We start from the raw sequence: 16952 nt of genomic DNA on the forward strand, positions 1-16952 counted from the left end.
GCTGTTTAAAGGCAGTCAACTTAGTGTATGTAAACTTCTGACCCACTGGAATTGCGATAATCTGTCTGTAAACAATTGTTGGAAAAATGACTTGTGTCATTCACAAAGTAGATGTCCTAACCGACTTGACAAAACTATAGTTTGTTAACAAGAAATGTGTAAACTTCCGACTTCAACTGTAGTTAAATATGGTACATTCTTAGAAAAAAAGGTTCTAGATAGAACCAAAAAGGGTTCAAGTCTTGCTTCATATATAGCAAGCCCAAAGGTTCTATATAGAACTGAAATTGGTTCCATATAGAACCCTATATGGAACCTAAGGGTTCTATATGGAACCAGTTGTGGTTCAGTGAAGAAGAACTCCTGGGGTTCTGATCAAAGAACTCTACAAAATAGTTCTATATAGAACCTTTAGAGGTGTCATATATGAAGCAAGCATAGAGCGCTGTTTGGTTCTATCCGGAACCCAGCCCTAACAGCTTCACAGTACGTTTGTCACCAAGAAAGAGTGACAGTACAACACAATCTACACACAGACAAATAATCCAATGCTGTTCACACACAGTGTAACTGGGTTTTATTACTAGCAAATAGCAGCAGGAGGATGCTGTGGCTAAATGTCTCACCCTGGTTGCGTGTGATGGGGGCGACCTCTCGTGTGGAAGGGGACAGGCAGTAGATGCGTCCCCCAAAGATGCGTCCCTCTGTCTCAGTGTAATCCTCAAAGGAGCAGTTGACCCCTGCTGAAAGGTTAGGCACATTCTGGGCCTGCAGCACCAGCTAGGGATACAGAGAGAGAGGAGAGTGTGAGGACACGTCAATGTGAGAACACACACACAGAAACACACGGGCACGCACACACATGATTTATTGTCAGGTGACGTACCTGCACTTTGGACATGGTGACAGAGATGTTTCCAGGCTGGACACTGAGTTTGACGCACTGCTCCACTCGGGAGGCAAAACGCTGAGGCTCGTCAGCCCTCTCACAACGATCCTTCCTGGAGCACCTGACAGAGAGAGCGTTTTGGTTCTTCAGGTGACTTGTTAGTATGGCGTTGAGGACATAGTAATGTCAGGAACGCAGCGTCAGAGCAGCTCCGTGTGGTCATAGAGTACTTACACATTGTGGAGGACACACCAGCCACAGTGGGGATCTCCTGACCCCAGGCAGCCACTGCAGGAGGAGTACTGCTCACAGCTCTCCACTGGAACACGGCTCACCTGGAAACACAGTACACACGGTTAACATCATAGATCAATTGACTTTACAGAGGGAGTGGATGAGTGTTCAGCTGTGAGCGTAGTATTTGTTGACACACACCATGACAAACGGGCACACGGTTGTCTTTCCAAAAAACTGATTTGATCAGATTTGTCCTTGTCTATAACACTTGTGTGTTCTGTGCAGTGAGTAGGTGACAGACAGACTGCCGTTCTGTCTGGTCTCAATCACCCCCAGGCCTGCGCTCTCAAACGCAACCGACTGGACACCAGCATATTAGGCTATTATTGGGCCTCTGTGTGTGTGTGCTTCCTTGTGTTCGTCTGTACATGTGTGTGTGTGCGTGTGCGTGTGCGTGTGCGTGTGCGTGTGTGTATGTGTGTGTGTGTGTGTGTGTGTGTGTGTGTGTGTGTGTGTGTGTGTGTGTGTGTGTGTGTGTGTGTGTGTGTGTGTGTGTGTGTGTGTGTGTGTGTGTGTGTGTGTGTGTGTGTGTGTGAGAGAACAGTCCGTGACAAGATTTGTGGGACAGCAGACCTGACCACAGTTACTCCTGTCACACTCAGAGAGCAGAGAGCACAGCTCACACACTTCCGGCTGCTTCACTCAGGATTGGAGTTGAACAATTCAATGTTTTGTGTCTGCGCGCGTGTGCGCATTTGTCATCATTCTGGAATATAGGCTTTCTAGAAATCCACATGAAATAGCTCCACTGCACCAAATGGTTTGAGCAGAGACAGTAGGGACTGTGACGAGCACATCTAGGCTCTGCAGGGCAGTATATCAGTGGTCGGCAGGGCAGAGTGTGGGCGTGTAAGGTAAGCTCTCTCTCTCTCTCTCGTTCTCTCTCTCGCTTTCTTTCTTTCTTCCTTTCTCTCTCTCATCCTCTCCCCCTGTCTCTCTCTCCTCCTCTCTCCATGTCTCTCTGTCTCTCACTCTGCCTGCCTGTCTGCTTGTTGGGTGTCACACATTCAGCAGGAGTCAACTCACACCATCTCACTGGGATAGTATTATATTACTACTGCAGGCTTCTAAATCAAGTGTTGGAAATCAAACAGGATCCATTTAATCTGAGACCATTGAGGACTTCACTGCTGGGAGGACTGTAATTATTGACTAGAGAGAGAAAATCTAGTATGGAGCTGGACCTCTCTCTGAGGGGAGAAGAAAGGGAGGTAGAGAGAAACAGAGCGAGAGACAGAGAGAAAGAGAGAGAGGGAGAGAAAGAGAGAGAGGGAGGGAGGGAGAGGAGAGGCAGAGAGAGAGAGAGAGAGAGAGAGAGAGAGAGAGAGAGAGAGAGAGAGAGAGAGAGAGAGAGAGAGAGAGAGAGAGAGAGAGATTTAGAAGGGTAGAGACAGGAAAACCTGGCTCCCTGAAGAGGAAAGGTTGTGAAACCACTGCACAACAGCAGAACCTGAGACAAGAGTTGCATTTCCTGACATAATGTCCAAAATATCAAACAATGAAAAAGAGTGTCATTTCCCGAAATTTGAAACCCTTATTCAAGGTTTCAAAGACCTCTCTGATGAGAGTAAGCTACCCATCCTGTTGGGGGAGGACGCAGAGAGCTGTGGGTTGGCAGCCACTACATTGCTGCCTGCCAGAAGAGGAGGGACAGTGTCTGACAGACCAACCAACCTGCACATGTACTCTACTGTATGCTTAATGGTATTGTTCAATGTATGATTATTTTGACCCTTGGTTATTGTTGTTACTGTTGTCCCGTTGTCAATTTGGATTCTTATTGTATATATCCAAAGTAAGCTTGTTACGTCATGCCAATAAGGCAAGTTGAATTGAATTGTGAGAGAGAAGGAGAGAGAGAGATAAATAAAGTGAGAGAGACAGAGAAACAGAGAGAGAGGGAGAGAGAGAAAGAGAGTGAGAGAAAGAGAGTGAGAGAAAGAGAGAGAGAAACAGCGAGAGAGAGGGAGAGAGAGAAAGAGAGTGAGAGAAAGAGAGTGAGAGAAAGAGAAACAGCGAGAGAGAGAGGGAGAGAGAGAAAGAGAGTGAGAGAAAGAGAGTGAGAGAAAGAGAGAGAGAAACAGCGAGAGAGAGGGAGAGAGAGAAAGAGAGAGAGAGAGAGAAAGAGAGTGAGAGAAAGAGTGTGAGAGAAAGAGAGAGAGTGAGAGAAAGAGAGAGAAACAGAGAGAGAGAGGGAGAGAGAGAAAGAGAGAGAAAGAGAGTGAGTGAAAGACAGAGAGAAACAGCAAGAGAGAGAGGGAGAGAGAGAAAGAGAGTGAGAGAAAGAGAGAGAAACAGAAAGAGAGGGAGAGAGAGAAAGAGAGTGAGAGAAAGAGAGAGAAACAGAGAGAAAGAGAGTGAGAGAAAGAGAGAGAGAAACAGCGAGAGAGAGAGGGAGAGAGTGAGAGAAAGAGAGAGAGAGAAACAGAAAGAGAGAGGGAGAGAGAGAAGGAAAGAGAGAGAGAAGTGAGAAACAGTAAGAAAGAAGGTTATGCATGGTAGAGAGTAACAGCGGCTGTAAGGCATGACACTGTCAGGTTGTGTTCTGTCACAGCTGGTGGACAGTAGCGTAGAGACTGTAGTAGGTGCTGTGTATTGGAGTGTGGGAGTCCAATGGGGATTTTCTATTCAATAGTATACTGTACAGTATAAGTATAGGCAGACAGAACATGTATTTTGTATATGTGTACAAGCAAAAACAGTAAAACGAAGAAGTCAGTGCCTCTAATATAATAGTTCTGATGTCATTATTATACCAAATAACCACAGAGGCAAGCATCTGTCATGACATTCCCCCTGGACAAATCTGACTAAACAACACACCGAGACAGTCACACATACTGTTCAGCGTTAGCGTCAGCAGATCGTTTATTTAGTAGGCCTAGTGATACAGGGAAAGATCATATTTAAAGGGACCATTTCAATTATTGACTTTTATAAAGCAAATAATAGGAAGGAAGTTCTTAGCTTCCCCGCCAGTCCTTTGTCTTACTAAGATCTATTACATCACCTATTTACTGCTACAGACAGGCAGGAGCAGCAGATAGTGCTATTCATCTCAGGGAGGGATTTATTACAAATAAATAACCCCACAAATGAGCCTCTCTCATTTAGGTCACAATGGAGCGCATCTTAATCAGTCACAGGAAGGACGGAGCGAGGGAGGAGAGCGAGGGAGGAGACTATAGAAACAAACTAATCTAATTGTGCCTCTGATATTTCATTTCCCATCAGGGCAGCGGCACAGGCTCAGCTAGGCAGGCCTACTGTAGTTGCTCCATCTGTGCCATTTGCGCCAAAATGGAATGTGCTATCAGAGCACAATACTGTGATTTACCCCTCAGAACCAGCCCCATCACACACACACAGAATGGGTCATCCCTCTGCCCACACCGAAAACGACAAGGCTTCATTTCACACCAACAAACCTTTCCTTCTGGAGGCCTTTAATCATCCCTTTTCCTCTCATCTGTCTTGAATTTGGCTGGTTATAGAGAGAAACATGGCAAATGAGCCCATACATCACAGCCACTGACATAGACACAGCCTTGAGAGACAGAGAGAGAGGGAGAGAGAGAGCGATGGAGGGAAGAGAGAGAGAGGGGGAGAGGGAGAGAGAGAGAGAGAGAGAGAGAGAGGGGGGAGAGAGAGAGAGGGGGAGGAGAGAGAGAGGGAGAGAGAGAGAGGGGGAGAGAGAGGGGGAGAGAGGGAGAGGAGAGAGAGAGAGAGAGAGGGAGAGAGAGGAGAGAGAGAGAGAGAGAGAGAGAGAGAGAGAGGGGGAGGAGAGAGAGAGGGGGAGGGAGAGAGAGGGAGAGAGAGAGGGGGAGAGGGGGAGAGGGAGAGGGGAGAGAGAGAGAGAGAGAGAGAGAGAGAGAGAGAGAGAGAGAGAGAGAGAGAGAGAGAGAGAGAGAGGGGGGAGAGGGGGAGAGAGAGGGGGGAGAGAGAGGGGGAGGGGGAGAGAGAGAGAGAGAGAGAGAGAGAGAGAGAGAGAGAGAGAGAGAGAGAGAGAGAGAGAGAGAGAGAGCGAGAGAGAGAGAGGGAGAGAGAGAGAGGAGAGAGAGGGAGGAGAGAGAGAGAGAGAGAGAGAGAGGAGAGAGAGAGAGACTAGAGAGAGAGAGAGAGAGGGAGGGAAGAGAGAGAGGGAGAGAGAGACATGGAGAGAGAGAGAGAGAGAGAGAGAGAGAGAGAGAGAGAGAGAGAGAGAGAGAGGGAGGGAGGGAAGAGAGAAAGGGAGAGAGAGGGGAGAGAGAGAGAGGGAGAGAGATAGAGAGATGGGAGAGAGGGAGAAAGGGGGAGAGGGAGAGAGAGAGAGAGAGAGAGAGAGAGAGAGAGGGGGGTAGATAGGGAGAGAGAGAGGGAGGGAGAGAGAGATACAGAGAGAGAGAGGGAGAGAGCAAGAGACAGAGAGAGAGCGAGAGACAGAGAGAGAGAGATACAGAGAGAGAGAGAGACAAACACCAAATTGAGACTCTGCACGGAGAATTCTGCAAAAATATCCTCCGTGTACAACGCAAAACACCAAATAATGCATGCAGAGCAGAATTAGGCCGATACCCACTAATTATCAAAATCCAGAAAAGAGCCGTTAAATTCTACAACCACCTAAAAGGAAGCGATTCACAAACCTTCCATAACAAAGCCATCACCTACAGAGAGATGAACCTGGAGAAGAGTCCCCTAAGCAAGCTGGTCCTGGGGCTCTGTTCACAAACACAAACACACCCTATAGAGCCCCAGGACAATAGCACAATTAGACCCAACCAAATCATGAGAAAACAAAAAGATAATTACTTAACACATTGGAAAGAATTAACAAAAAAACAGAGCAAACTAGAATGTTATTTGGCCCTACACAGAGAGTACACAGCGGCAGAATACCTGACCACTGTGACTGACCCAAAATTAAGGAAAGCTTTGACTATGTACAGACTCAGTGAGCATAGCCTTGCTATTGAGAAAGGCCGCCGTAGGCAGACATGGCTCTCAAGAGAAGACAGGCTATGTGCTCACTGCCCACAAAATGAGGTGGAAACTGAGCTGCACTTCCTAACCTCCTGCCCAATGTATGACCATATTAGAGAGACATATTTCCCCCAGATTACACAGATCCACAAAGAATTCGAAAACAAATCCAATTTTGAAAAACTCCCATATCTTTTGGGTGAAATTCCACAGTGTGCCATCACAGCAGCAAGATTTGTGACCTGTTGCCACGAGAAAAGGGCAACCAGTGAAGAACAAACACCATTGTAAATACAACCCATATTTATGCTTATTCATTTTATCTTGTGTCCTTTAACTATTTGTACATTGTATATATATATATATAATATGACATTTGTAATGTCTTTACTGTTTTTAAACTTCTGTATGTGTAATGTTTACTGTTAATTTTTGTTGTTTTTCACTTTATATATTAACTTTGTATGTTGTCTACCTCACTTGCTTTGGCAATGTTAACACGTGTTTCCCATGCCAATAAAGCCCTTGAATTGAATTGAATTGAATTGAATTGAGAGAGGGGGAGGGGTAGATAGGGAAAGAGAGAGGGAGGGAAAGAGAGAGAGAGAGATACAGAGAGAGAGAGAGGGAGAGAGCGAGAGACAGAGAGAGAGAGAGAGAGAGAGAGAGCGAAGAGACAGAGAGAGAGATACAGAGAGAGAGAGAGAGAGAGAGAGAGAGAGAGAGAGAGAGAGAGAGAGAGAGAGAGAGGGAGAGCAGAGAGAGAGAGAGAGAGAGAGAGAGAGCGAAGGAGACAGAGAGAGAGAGAGAGAGAGAGAGAGAGAGAGAGAGAGGAGAGAGAGAGAGAGAGAGGGGGGGGGCATAATGCCACTTGGCAGTGTCACCTGCGCTCTGCTCTCTTCGGTGGCCACCACATCGTCACAGAGGGAGGGGAAAAGCACACTCTCACACAGAAAATCTGTCTACTGACCAAAACAGACAGGTGACTTGTTGCATTCCTTTCTACTGCTGGTCACAACCAACTAAATGAATGACATCAACCTCAAAGAGTTCTGTGGAATCAGACGAGGGCCAAGAGTTCAGTGGTCAGTTGATCACAGCACAAAAAGCTGCTGTGTTAGTGTGTCCCTGATCCTTCCTGACAAATCACTACATTCTGCTTAGCCCTGATTCCTCTGTCATCAGACAGACTGATAAACATGACCCTGGTTTCATCCACATTCCCTGCTGTTCTGTCCCTGTGACTGTTCTGTCCCTGTGACTGATCTGTCCATGTGACTGTTCTCTCCCTGTGACTGTTCTGTCCCTGTGTCTGTTCTCTCCCTGTGACTGTTCTCTCCCTGTGACTGTTCTGTCCATGTGACTGTTCTGTTTCTGTGACTGTTCTGTCCCTATGACTGGTCTCTCCCTGTGACTGTTCTGTTCCTGTGACTGTTCTGTCCCTATGACTGGTCTCTCCCTGTGACTGTTCTGTCCATGTGACTGTTCTGTCCATGTGACTGTTCTGTCCCTATGACTGGTCTCTCCCTGTGACTGTTCTGTCCCTGTGACTGTTCTGTCCCTGTGACTGTTCTGTCCATGTGACTGTTCTCTCCCTGTGACTGTTCTGTCCCTGTGACTGTTCTGTCCATGTGACTGTTCTCTCCCTGTGACTGTTCTGTCCATGTGACTGTTCTGTTCCTGTGACTGTTCTGTCCCTGTGACTGTTCTGTCCCTGTGACTGTTCTGTCCATGTGACTGTTCTCTCCCTGTGACTGTTCTGTCCCTGTGACTGTTCTGTCCCTATGACTGGTCTCTCCCTGTGACTGTTCTGTTCCTGTGACTGTTCTGTCCATGTGACTGTTCTCTCCCTGTGACTGTTCTGTCCCTGTGACTGTTCTGTCCCTATGACTGGTCTCTCCCTGTGACTGTTCTGTCCCTGTGACTGTTCTGTCCATGTGACTGTTCTGTCCCTATGACTGTTCTCTCCCTGTGACTGTTCTGTCCCTGTGACTGTTCTGTCCATGTGACTGTTCTGTCCCTATGACTGGTCTCTCCCTGTGACTGTTCTGTTCCTGTGACTGTTCTGTCCTTGTGACTGTTCTCTCCCTGTGACTGTTCTGTCCTTGTGACTGTTCTGTCCCTGTGACTGTTCTGTCCATGTGACTGTTCTCTCCCTGTGACTGTTCTGTCCATGTGACTGTTCTCTCCCTGTGACTATTCTGTCCCTGTGACTGTTCTGTCCATGTGACTGTTCTGTCCCTGTGACTGTTCTCTCGCTGTGACTGTTCTGTCCCTGTGTCTGTTCTCTCCCTGTGACTGATCTGTCCCTGTGACTGATCTGTCCCTGTGACTGTTCTGTCCCTGTGACTGTTCTCTCCCTGTGACTGTTCTGTCCCTATGACTGGTCTCTCCCTGTGACTGTTCTCTCCCTGTGACTGTTCTGTCCCTGTTACTGTTCTCTCCCTGTGACTGTTCTGTCCCTATGACTGGTCTCTCCCTGTGACTGTTCTCTCCCTGTGACTGTTCTGTCCCTGTGACTGTTCTGTCCATGTGACTGTTCTGTCCATGTGACTGTTCTGTCTCTGTGACTGTTCTGTCCATGTGACTGTTCTCTCCCTGTGACTGTTCTGTCTCTGTGACTGTTCTGTCCATGTGACTGTTCTGTAGGAAACAAGGACAAATGAGCAGAAGCTGCTGAGAGTTGATCTGCTCAGATCATCTTTCTAGAGTTCAGACACACTTAAATTAAATCAAATCAAATGTTATTTGTTACATCCACATGTTTATCAGATGCTACTGCGGTGTAGTGAAAGGCTCGTTCTTAGTTCTTAATACGTAGTTCCTGTCCTGCTGCCTCTGGTTATGAAACAGACAGGGCCATGATTCCTTTCCTACTCTGAGATCCTGGGTATCTGCTGCTGATTAAGTTGGGAAGAGGAGATCCCAGAGCTAATCAAACCAGAATGTTCCAGTGAGAAAGAAACTTTTAGTACGATACTTCAGAGAGGAGGAACGTTTTAGTTCCATACTTCAGAGAGGAGGAACGTTTTAGTTCCATACTTCAGAGAGGAGGAACGTTTTAGTTCCATACTTCAGAGAGGAGGAACGTTTTAGTTCCATACTTCAGAGAGGAGGAACGTTTTAGTTCCATACTTCAGAGAGGGGGAACGTTTTAGTTCCATACTTCAGAGAGGAGGAACGTTTTAGTTCCATACTTCAGAGAGGAGGAACGTTTTAGTTCCATACTTCAGAGAGGAGGAACGTTTTAGTTCCATACTTCAGAGAGGAGGAACGTTTTAGTTCCATACTTCAGAGAGGAGGAACGTTTTAGTTCCATACTTCAGAGAGGAGGAACGTTTTAGTTCCATACTTCATACTTCAGAGATGGGGAATGTTTTAGCACCATACTTCAGAGAGGAGGAACGTTTTAGTTCCATACTTCATACTTCAGAGAGGAGGAACGTTTTAGTTCCATACTTCAGAGAGGAGGAACGTTTTAGTTCCATACTTCAGAGAGGAGGAACGTTTTAGTTCCATACTTCAGAGAGGAGGAACGTTTTAGTTCCATACTTCAGAGAGGAGGAACATTTAGTTCCATACTTCATACTTCAGAGAGGAGGAACGTTTTAGTTCCATACTTCAGAGAGGAGGAACGTTTTAGTTCCATACTTCAGAGAGGAGGAACGTTTTAGTTCCATACTTCAGAGAGGAGGAACGTTTTAGTTCCATACTTCAGAGAGGAGGAACGTTTTAGTTCCATACTTCAGAGAGGAGGAACGTTTTAGTTCCATACGTTTTAGTTCCATCAGAGAGGAGGAACATTTAGTTCCATACTTCAGAGAGGAGGAACGTTTTAGTTCCATACTTCAGAGAGGAGGAACGTTTTAGTTCCATACTTCAGAGAGGAGGAACGTTTTAGTTCCATACTTCAGAGAGGGGGAACGTTTTAGTTCCATACTTCAGAGAGGAGGAACGTTTTAGTTCCATACTTCATACTTCAGAGAGGAGGAACGTTTTAGTTCCATACTTCAGAGAGGAGGAACGTTTTAGTACCATACTTCAGAGAGGGGGAACGTTTTAGCACCATACTTCAGAGAGGAGGAACGTTTTAGTTCCATACTTCATACATCAGAGAGGAGGAACGTTTTAGTACCATACATACCTCAGAGAGGAGGAACGTTTTAGTACCATACATACCTCAGAGAGGAGGAACATTTTTTCCATACCATACCTCAGAGAGGAGGAACGTTTTAGTACCATACTTCAGAGAGGAGGAACGTTTTAGTACCATACTTCAGAGAGGAGGAACGTTTTAGTACCATACTTCATACCTCAGAGAGGAGGAACGTTTTAGTACCATACTTCATACCTCAGAGAGGAGGAACGTTTTAGTACCATACTTCATACCTCAGAGAGGAGGAACGTTTTAGTACCATACTTCATACCTCAGAGAGGAGGAACGTTTTAGTACCATACCTCAGAGAGGAGGAACGTTTTAGTACCATACTTCAGAGAGGAGGAACGTTTTAGTACCATACTTCAGAGAGAGGAGGAACGTTTTAGTACCATACTTCATACCTCAGAGAGGAGGAACGTTTTAGTACCATACTTCATACCTCAGAGAGGAGGAACGTTTTAGTACCATACTTCATACCTCAGAGAGGAGGAACGTTTTAGTACCATACTTCATACCTCAGAGAGGAGGAACGTTTTAGTACCATACTTCAGAGAGGAGGAACGTTTTAGTTTAGTTCCATACTTCAGAGAGGAGGAACGTTTTAGTACCATACTTCATACCTCAGAGAGGAGGAACGTTTTAGTACCATACTTCATACCTCAGAGAGGAGGAACGTTTTAGTACCATACTTCATACCTCAGAGAGGAGGAACGTTTTAGTACCATACTTCATACCTCAGAGAGGAGGAACGTTGTAGTACCATACTTCATACCTCAGAGAGGAGGAACATTTTAGTACCATACCTCAGAGAGGAGGAACGTTTTAGTACCATACCTCAGAGAGGAGGAACGTTTTAGTACCATACTTCAGAGAGGAGGAACGTTTTAGTTCCATACTTCAGAGAGGAGGAACGTTTTAGTACCATACTTCATACCTCAGAGAGGAGGAACGTTTTAGTACCATACTTCATACCTCAGAGAGGAGGAACGTTTTAGTACCATACTTCATACCTCAGAGAGGAGGAACGTTTTAGTACCATACTTCAGAGAGGAGGAACGTTTTAGTTCCATACTTCAGAGAGGAGGAACGTTTTAGTACCATACTTCATACCTCAGAGAGGAGGAACGTTTTAGTACCATACTTCATACCTCAGAGAGGAGGAACGTTTTAGTACCATACCTCAGAGAGGAGGAACGTTTTAGTACCATACCTCAGAGAGGAGGAACGTTTTAGTACCATACTTCATACCTCAGAGAGGAGGAACGTTTTAGTACCATACCTCAGAGAGGAGGAACGTTTTAGGACCATACTTCAGAGAGGAGGAACGATTTAGTTCCATACTTCAGAGAGGAGGAACGTTTTAGTACCATACTTCAGAGAGGAGGAACGTTTTAGCACCATACTTCAGAGAGGAGGAACGTTTTAGTACCATACTTCATACTTCAGAGAGGAGGAACGTTTTAGTACCATACTTCATACCTCAGAGAGGAGGAACATTTTACTACCATACTTCATACCTCAGAGAGGAGGAACGTTTTAGTACCATACTTCAGAGAGGAGGAACGTTTTAGTTCCATACTTCAGAGAGGAGGAACGTTTTAGTACCATACTTCATACCTCAGAGAGGAGGAACGTTTTAGTACCATACCTCAGAGAGGAGGAACGTTTTAGTACCATACCTCAGAGAGGAGGAACGTTTTAGTACCATACTTCATACCTCAGAGAGGAGGAACGTTTTAGTACCATACTTCAGAGAGGAGGAACGTTTTAGGACCATACTTCAGAGAGGAGGAACGTTTTAGTTCCATACTTCAGAGAGGAGGAACGTTTTAGTACCATACTTCAGAGAGGAGGAACGTTTTAGCACCATACTTCAGAGAGGAGGAACGTTTTAGTTCCACACTTCAGAGAGGAGGAACGTTTTAGTACCATACTTCAGAGAGAGGAGGAACGTTTTAGTACCATACTTCATACCTCAGAGAGGAGGAACGTTTTAGTACCTACCATACCTCAGAGAGGAGGAACGTTTTAGTACCATACTCAGAGAGGAGGAACGTTTTAGTACCATACTCAGAGAGGAGGAACGTTTTAGTACCATACCTCAGAGAGGAGGAACGTTTTAGTACCATACTTCAGAGAGGAGGAACATTTTAGTACCATACCTCATACCTCAGAGAGGAGGAATGTTTTAGTACCATACCTCAGAGAGGAGGAACGTTTTAGCACCATACCTCAGAGAGGAGGAACGTTTTAGTACCATACTTCAGAGAGGAGGAACGTTTTAGTACCATACTTCAGAGAGGAGGAACGTTTTAGTACCATACTTCATACCTCAGAGAGGAGGAACGTTTTAGTACCATACCTCAGAGAGGAGGAACGTTTTAGTACCATACCTCAGAGAGGAGGAACGTTTTAGTACCATACTTCAGAGAGGGGGAACGTTTTAGTACCATACTTCAGAGAGGGGGAACGTTTTAGTACCATACTTCAGAGAGGAGGAACGTTTTAGTACCATACTTCAGAGAGGAGGAACGTTTTAGTACCATACTTCAGAGAGGAGGAACGTTTTAGTACCATACGTTTAGTACCATACTCAGAGAGGGGAACGTTTTAGTACCATACCTCAGAGAGGAGGAACGTTTTAGCACCATACCTCAGAGAGGAGGAACGTTTTAGTACCATATCAGAGAGGAGGAACGTTTTAGTACCATACTTCAGAGAGGAGGAACGTTTTAGTACCATACTTCAGAGAGGAGGAACATACCTCAGAGAGGAGGAACGTTTTAGTACCATACCTCAGAGAGGAGGAACGTTTTAGTACCATACCTCAGAGAGGAGGAACGTTTTAGTACCATACTTCAGAGAGGAGGAATACCCTCAGAGAGGAGGAACGTTTTAGTACCATACTCAGAGAGGAGGAACGTTTTAGTACCATACTTCAGAGAGGAGGAACGTTTTAGTACCATACCTCAGAGAGGAGGAACGTTTTAGTACCATACCTCAGAGAGGAGGAACGTTTTAGTACCATACCTCAGAGAGGAGGAACGTTTTAGTACCATACTTCAGAGAGGAGGAACGTTTTAGTACCATACTTCAGAGAGGGGAACGTTTTAGTACCATATACGTTTTAGTACCATACCTCATACCATCAGAGAGGAGGAACGTTTTAGTACCATACCTCAGAGAGGAGGAACGTTTTAGTACCATACCTCAGAGAGGAGGAACGTTTTAGTACCATACCTCAGAGAGGAGGAACGTTTTAGTACCATACTTCAGAGAGGAGGAACGTTTTAGTACCCATACGTTTTAGTACCATACCTCAGAGAGGAGGAACGTTTTAGTACCATACTTCAGAGAGGAGGAACGTTTTAGTACCATACTTCAGAGAGGGGAACGTTTTAGTACCATACTTCATACCTCAGAGAGGAGGAACGTTTTAGCACCATACCTCAGAGAGGAGGAACGTTTTAGTACCATACCTCAGAGAGGAGGAACGTTTTAGTACCATACTTCAGAGAGGAGGAACGTTTTAGTACCATACTTCAGAGAGGAGGAACGTTTTAGTACCATACTTCAGAGAGGGGGAACGTTTTAGTACCATACCTCAGAGAGGAGGAACGTTTTAGTACCATACCTCAGAGAGGAGGAACGTTTTAGTACCATACCTCAGAGAGGAGGAACGTTTTAGTACCATACTTCAGAGAGGAGGAACGTTTTAGTACCATACTTCAGAGAGGGGGAACGTTTTAGTACCATACTTCATACCTCAGAGAGGAGGAACGTTTTAGTACCATACTTCAGAGAGGAGGAACGTTTTAGTACCATACTTCATAACTCAGAGAGGAGGAACGTTTTAGTACCATACTTCATACCTCAGAGAGGAGGAACGTTTTAGCACCATACCTCAGAGAGGAGGAACGTTTTAGTACCATACTTCAGAGAGGAGGAACGTTTTAGTACCATACTTCAGAGAGGAGGAACGTTTTAGTACCATACCTCAGAGAGGAGGAACGTTTTAGTACCATACCTCAGAGAGGAGGAACGTTTTAGTACCATCAGAGAGGAGGAACCTCAGAGAGGAGGAACGTTTTAGTACCATACCTCAGAGAGGAGGAACGTTTTAATACCATACCTCAGAGAGGAGGAACGTTTTAGTACCATACTTCAGAGAGGGGGAACGTTTTAGTACCATACCTCAGAGAGGAGGAACGTTTTAGTACCATACTTCAGAGAGGAGGAACGTTTTAGTACCATACTTCAGAGAGGGGGAACGTTTTAGTACCATACTTCAGAGAGGGGAACATACCATACTTCAGAGAGGAGGAACGTTTTAGTACCATACTTCAGAGAGGAGGAACGTTTTAGTACCATACCTCAGAGAGGAGGAACGTTTTAGTACCATACCTCAGAGAGGAGGAACGTTTTAGTACCATACCTCAGAGAGGAGGAACGTTTTAGTACCATACTTCAGAGAGGGAGGAACGTTTTAGTACCATACTTCAGAGAGGGGAACGTTTTAGTACCATACTTCAGAGAGGAGGAACGTTTTAGTACCATACCTCAGAGAGGAGGAACGTTTTAGTACCATACTTCATACCTCAGAGAGGAGGAACGTTTTAGTACTCTCATACCTCAGAGAGGAGGAACGTTTTAGTACCCATACCTCAGAGAGGAGGAACGTTTTAGCACCATACCTCAGAGAGGAGGAACGTTTTAGTACCATACTTCAGAGAGGAGGAACGTTTTAGTACCATACTTCAGAGAGGAGGAACGTTTTAGTACCATACCTCAGAGAGGAGGAACGTTTTAGTACCATACCTCAGAGAGGAGGAACGTTTTAGTACCATACCTCAGAGAGGAGGAACGTTTTAGTACCATACTTCAGAGAGGGGGAACGTTTTAGTACCATACCTCAGAGAGGAGGAACGTTTTAGTACCATACTTCAGAGAGGAGGAACGTTTTAGTACCATACTTCAGAGAGGGGGAACGTTTTAGTACCATACTTCATACCTCAGAGAGGAGGAACGTTTTAGCACCATACCTCAGAGAGGAGGAACGTTTTAGTACCATACCTCAGAGAGGAGGAACGTTTTAGTACCATACCTCAGAGAGGAGGAACGTTTTAGTACCATACTTCAGAGAGGAGGAATGTTTTAGTACCATACTTCAGAGAGGGGGAACGTTTTAGTACCATACTTCAGAGAGGGGGAACGTTTTAGTACCATACTTCAGAGAGGAGGAACGTTTTAGTACCATACTTCAGAGAGGAGGAACATTTTAGTACCATACTTCAGAGAGGGGGAACGTTTTAGTACCATACTTCAGAGAGGGGGAACGTTTTAGTACCATACCTCAGAGAGGAGGAACGTTTTAGTACCATACCTCAGAGAGGAGGAACGTTTTAGTACCATACCTCAGAGAGGAGGAACGTTTTAGTACCATACTTCAGAGAGGAGGAACGTTTTAGTACCATACTTCAGAGAGGAGGAACGTTTTAGTACCATACTTCAGAGAGGGGGAACGTTTTAGTACCATACTTCATACCTCAGAGAGGAGGAACGTTTTAGCACCATACCTCATACCTCAGAGAGGAGGAACGTTTTAGTACCATACTTCATACCTCTCATACCTCAGAGAGGAGGAACGTTTTAGTACCATACTTCATACCTCAGAGAGGAGGAACGTTTTAGCACCATACCTCAGAGAGGAGGAACGTTTTAGTTCCATACTTCAGAGAGGAGGAACGTTTTAGTAGCATACTTCAGAGAGGAAGAACGTTTTAGTACCATACCTCAGAGAGGAGGAACGTTTTAGTACCATACCTCAGAGAGGAGGAACGTTTTAGTACCATACCTCAGAGAGGAGGAACGTTTTAGTACCATACTTCAGAGAGGGGGAACGTTTTAGTACCATACCTCAGAGAGGAGGAACGTTTTAGTACCATACTTCAGAGAGGAGGAACGTTTTAGTACCATACTTCAGAGAGGGGGAACATTTTAGTACCATACTTCATACCTCAGAGAGGAGGAACGTTTTAGCACCATACCTCAGAGAGGAGGAACGTTTTAGTACCATACCTCAGAGAGGAGGAACGTTTTAGTACCATACCTCAGAGAGGAGGAACGTTTTAGTACCATACTTCAGAGAGGAGGAACGTTTTAGTACCATACTTCAGAGAGGAGGAACGTTTTAGTACCATACTTCAGAGAGGAGGAACGTTTTAGTACCATACTCAGAGAGGAGGAACGTTTTAGTACCATACCTCAGAGAGGAGGAACGTTTTAGTACCATAATTCAGAGAGGAGGAACGTTTTAGTACCATACTTCAGAGAGGAGGAACGTTTTAGTACCATACTTCAGAGAGGGGAACGTTTTAGTACCATACTTCAGAGAGGAGGAACGTTTTAGTACCATACCTCAGAGAGGAGGAACATTTTAGTACCATACCTCAGAGAGGAGGAACGTTTTAGTACCATACCTCAGAGAGGAGGAACGTTTTAGTACCATACCTCAGAGAGGAGGAACGTTTTAGTACCATACCTCAGAGAGGAGGAACGTTTTAGTACCATACCATCAGAGAGGAGGAACGTTTTAGTACCATACCTACCTCAGAGAGGAGGAACGTTTTAGTACCATACTTCAGA

At 45.3% G+C, this 16952-nt stretch overlaps 1 pseudogene; it reads right to left on the reverse strand.

The window, feature by feature from the left end:
- The window catches only part of LOC124045843, a 329729-nt pseudogene that overhangs the window by 106780 nt on the left and 205997 nt on the right, over positions 1–16952 (reverse strand).

The sequence above is a fragment of the Oncorhynchus gorbuscha genome, linkage group LG10 (assembly GCF_021184085.1).
Source record: "Oncorhynchus gorbuscha isolate QuinsamMale2020 ecotype Even-year linkage group LG10, OgorEven_v1.0, whole genome shotgun sequence".
Taxonomy (NCBI): domain Eukaryota; kingdom Metazoa; phylum Chordata; class Actinopteri; order Salmoniformes; family Salmonidae; genus Oncorhynchus; species Oncorhynchus gorbuscha.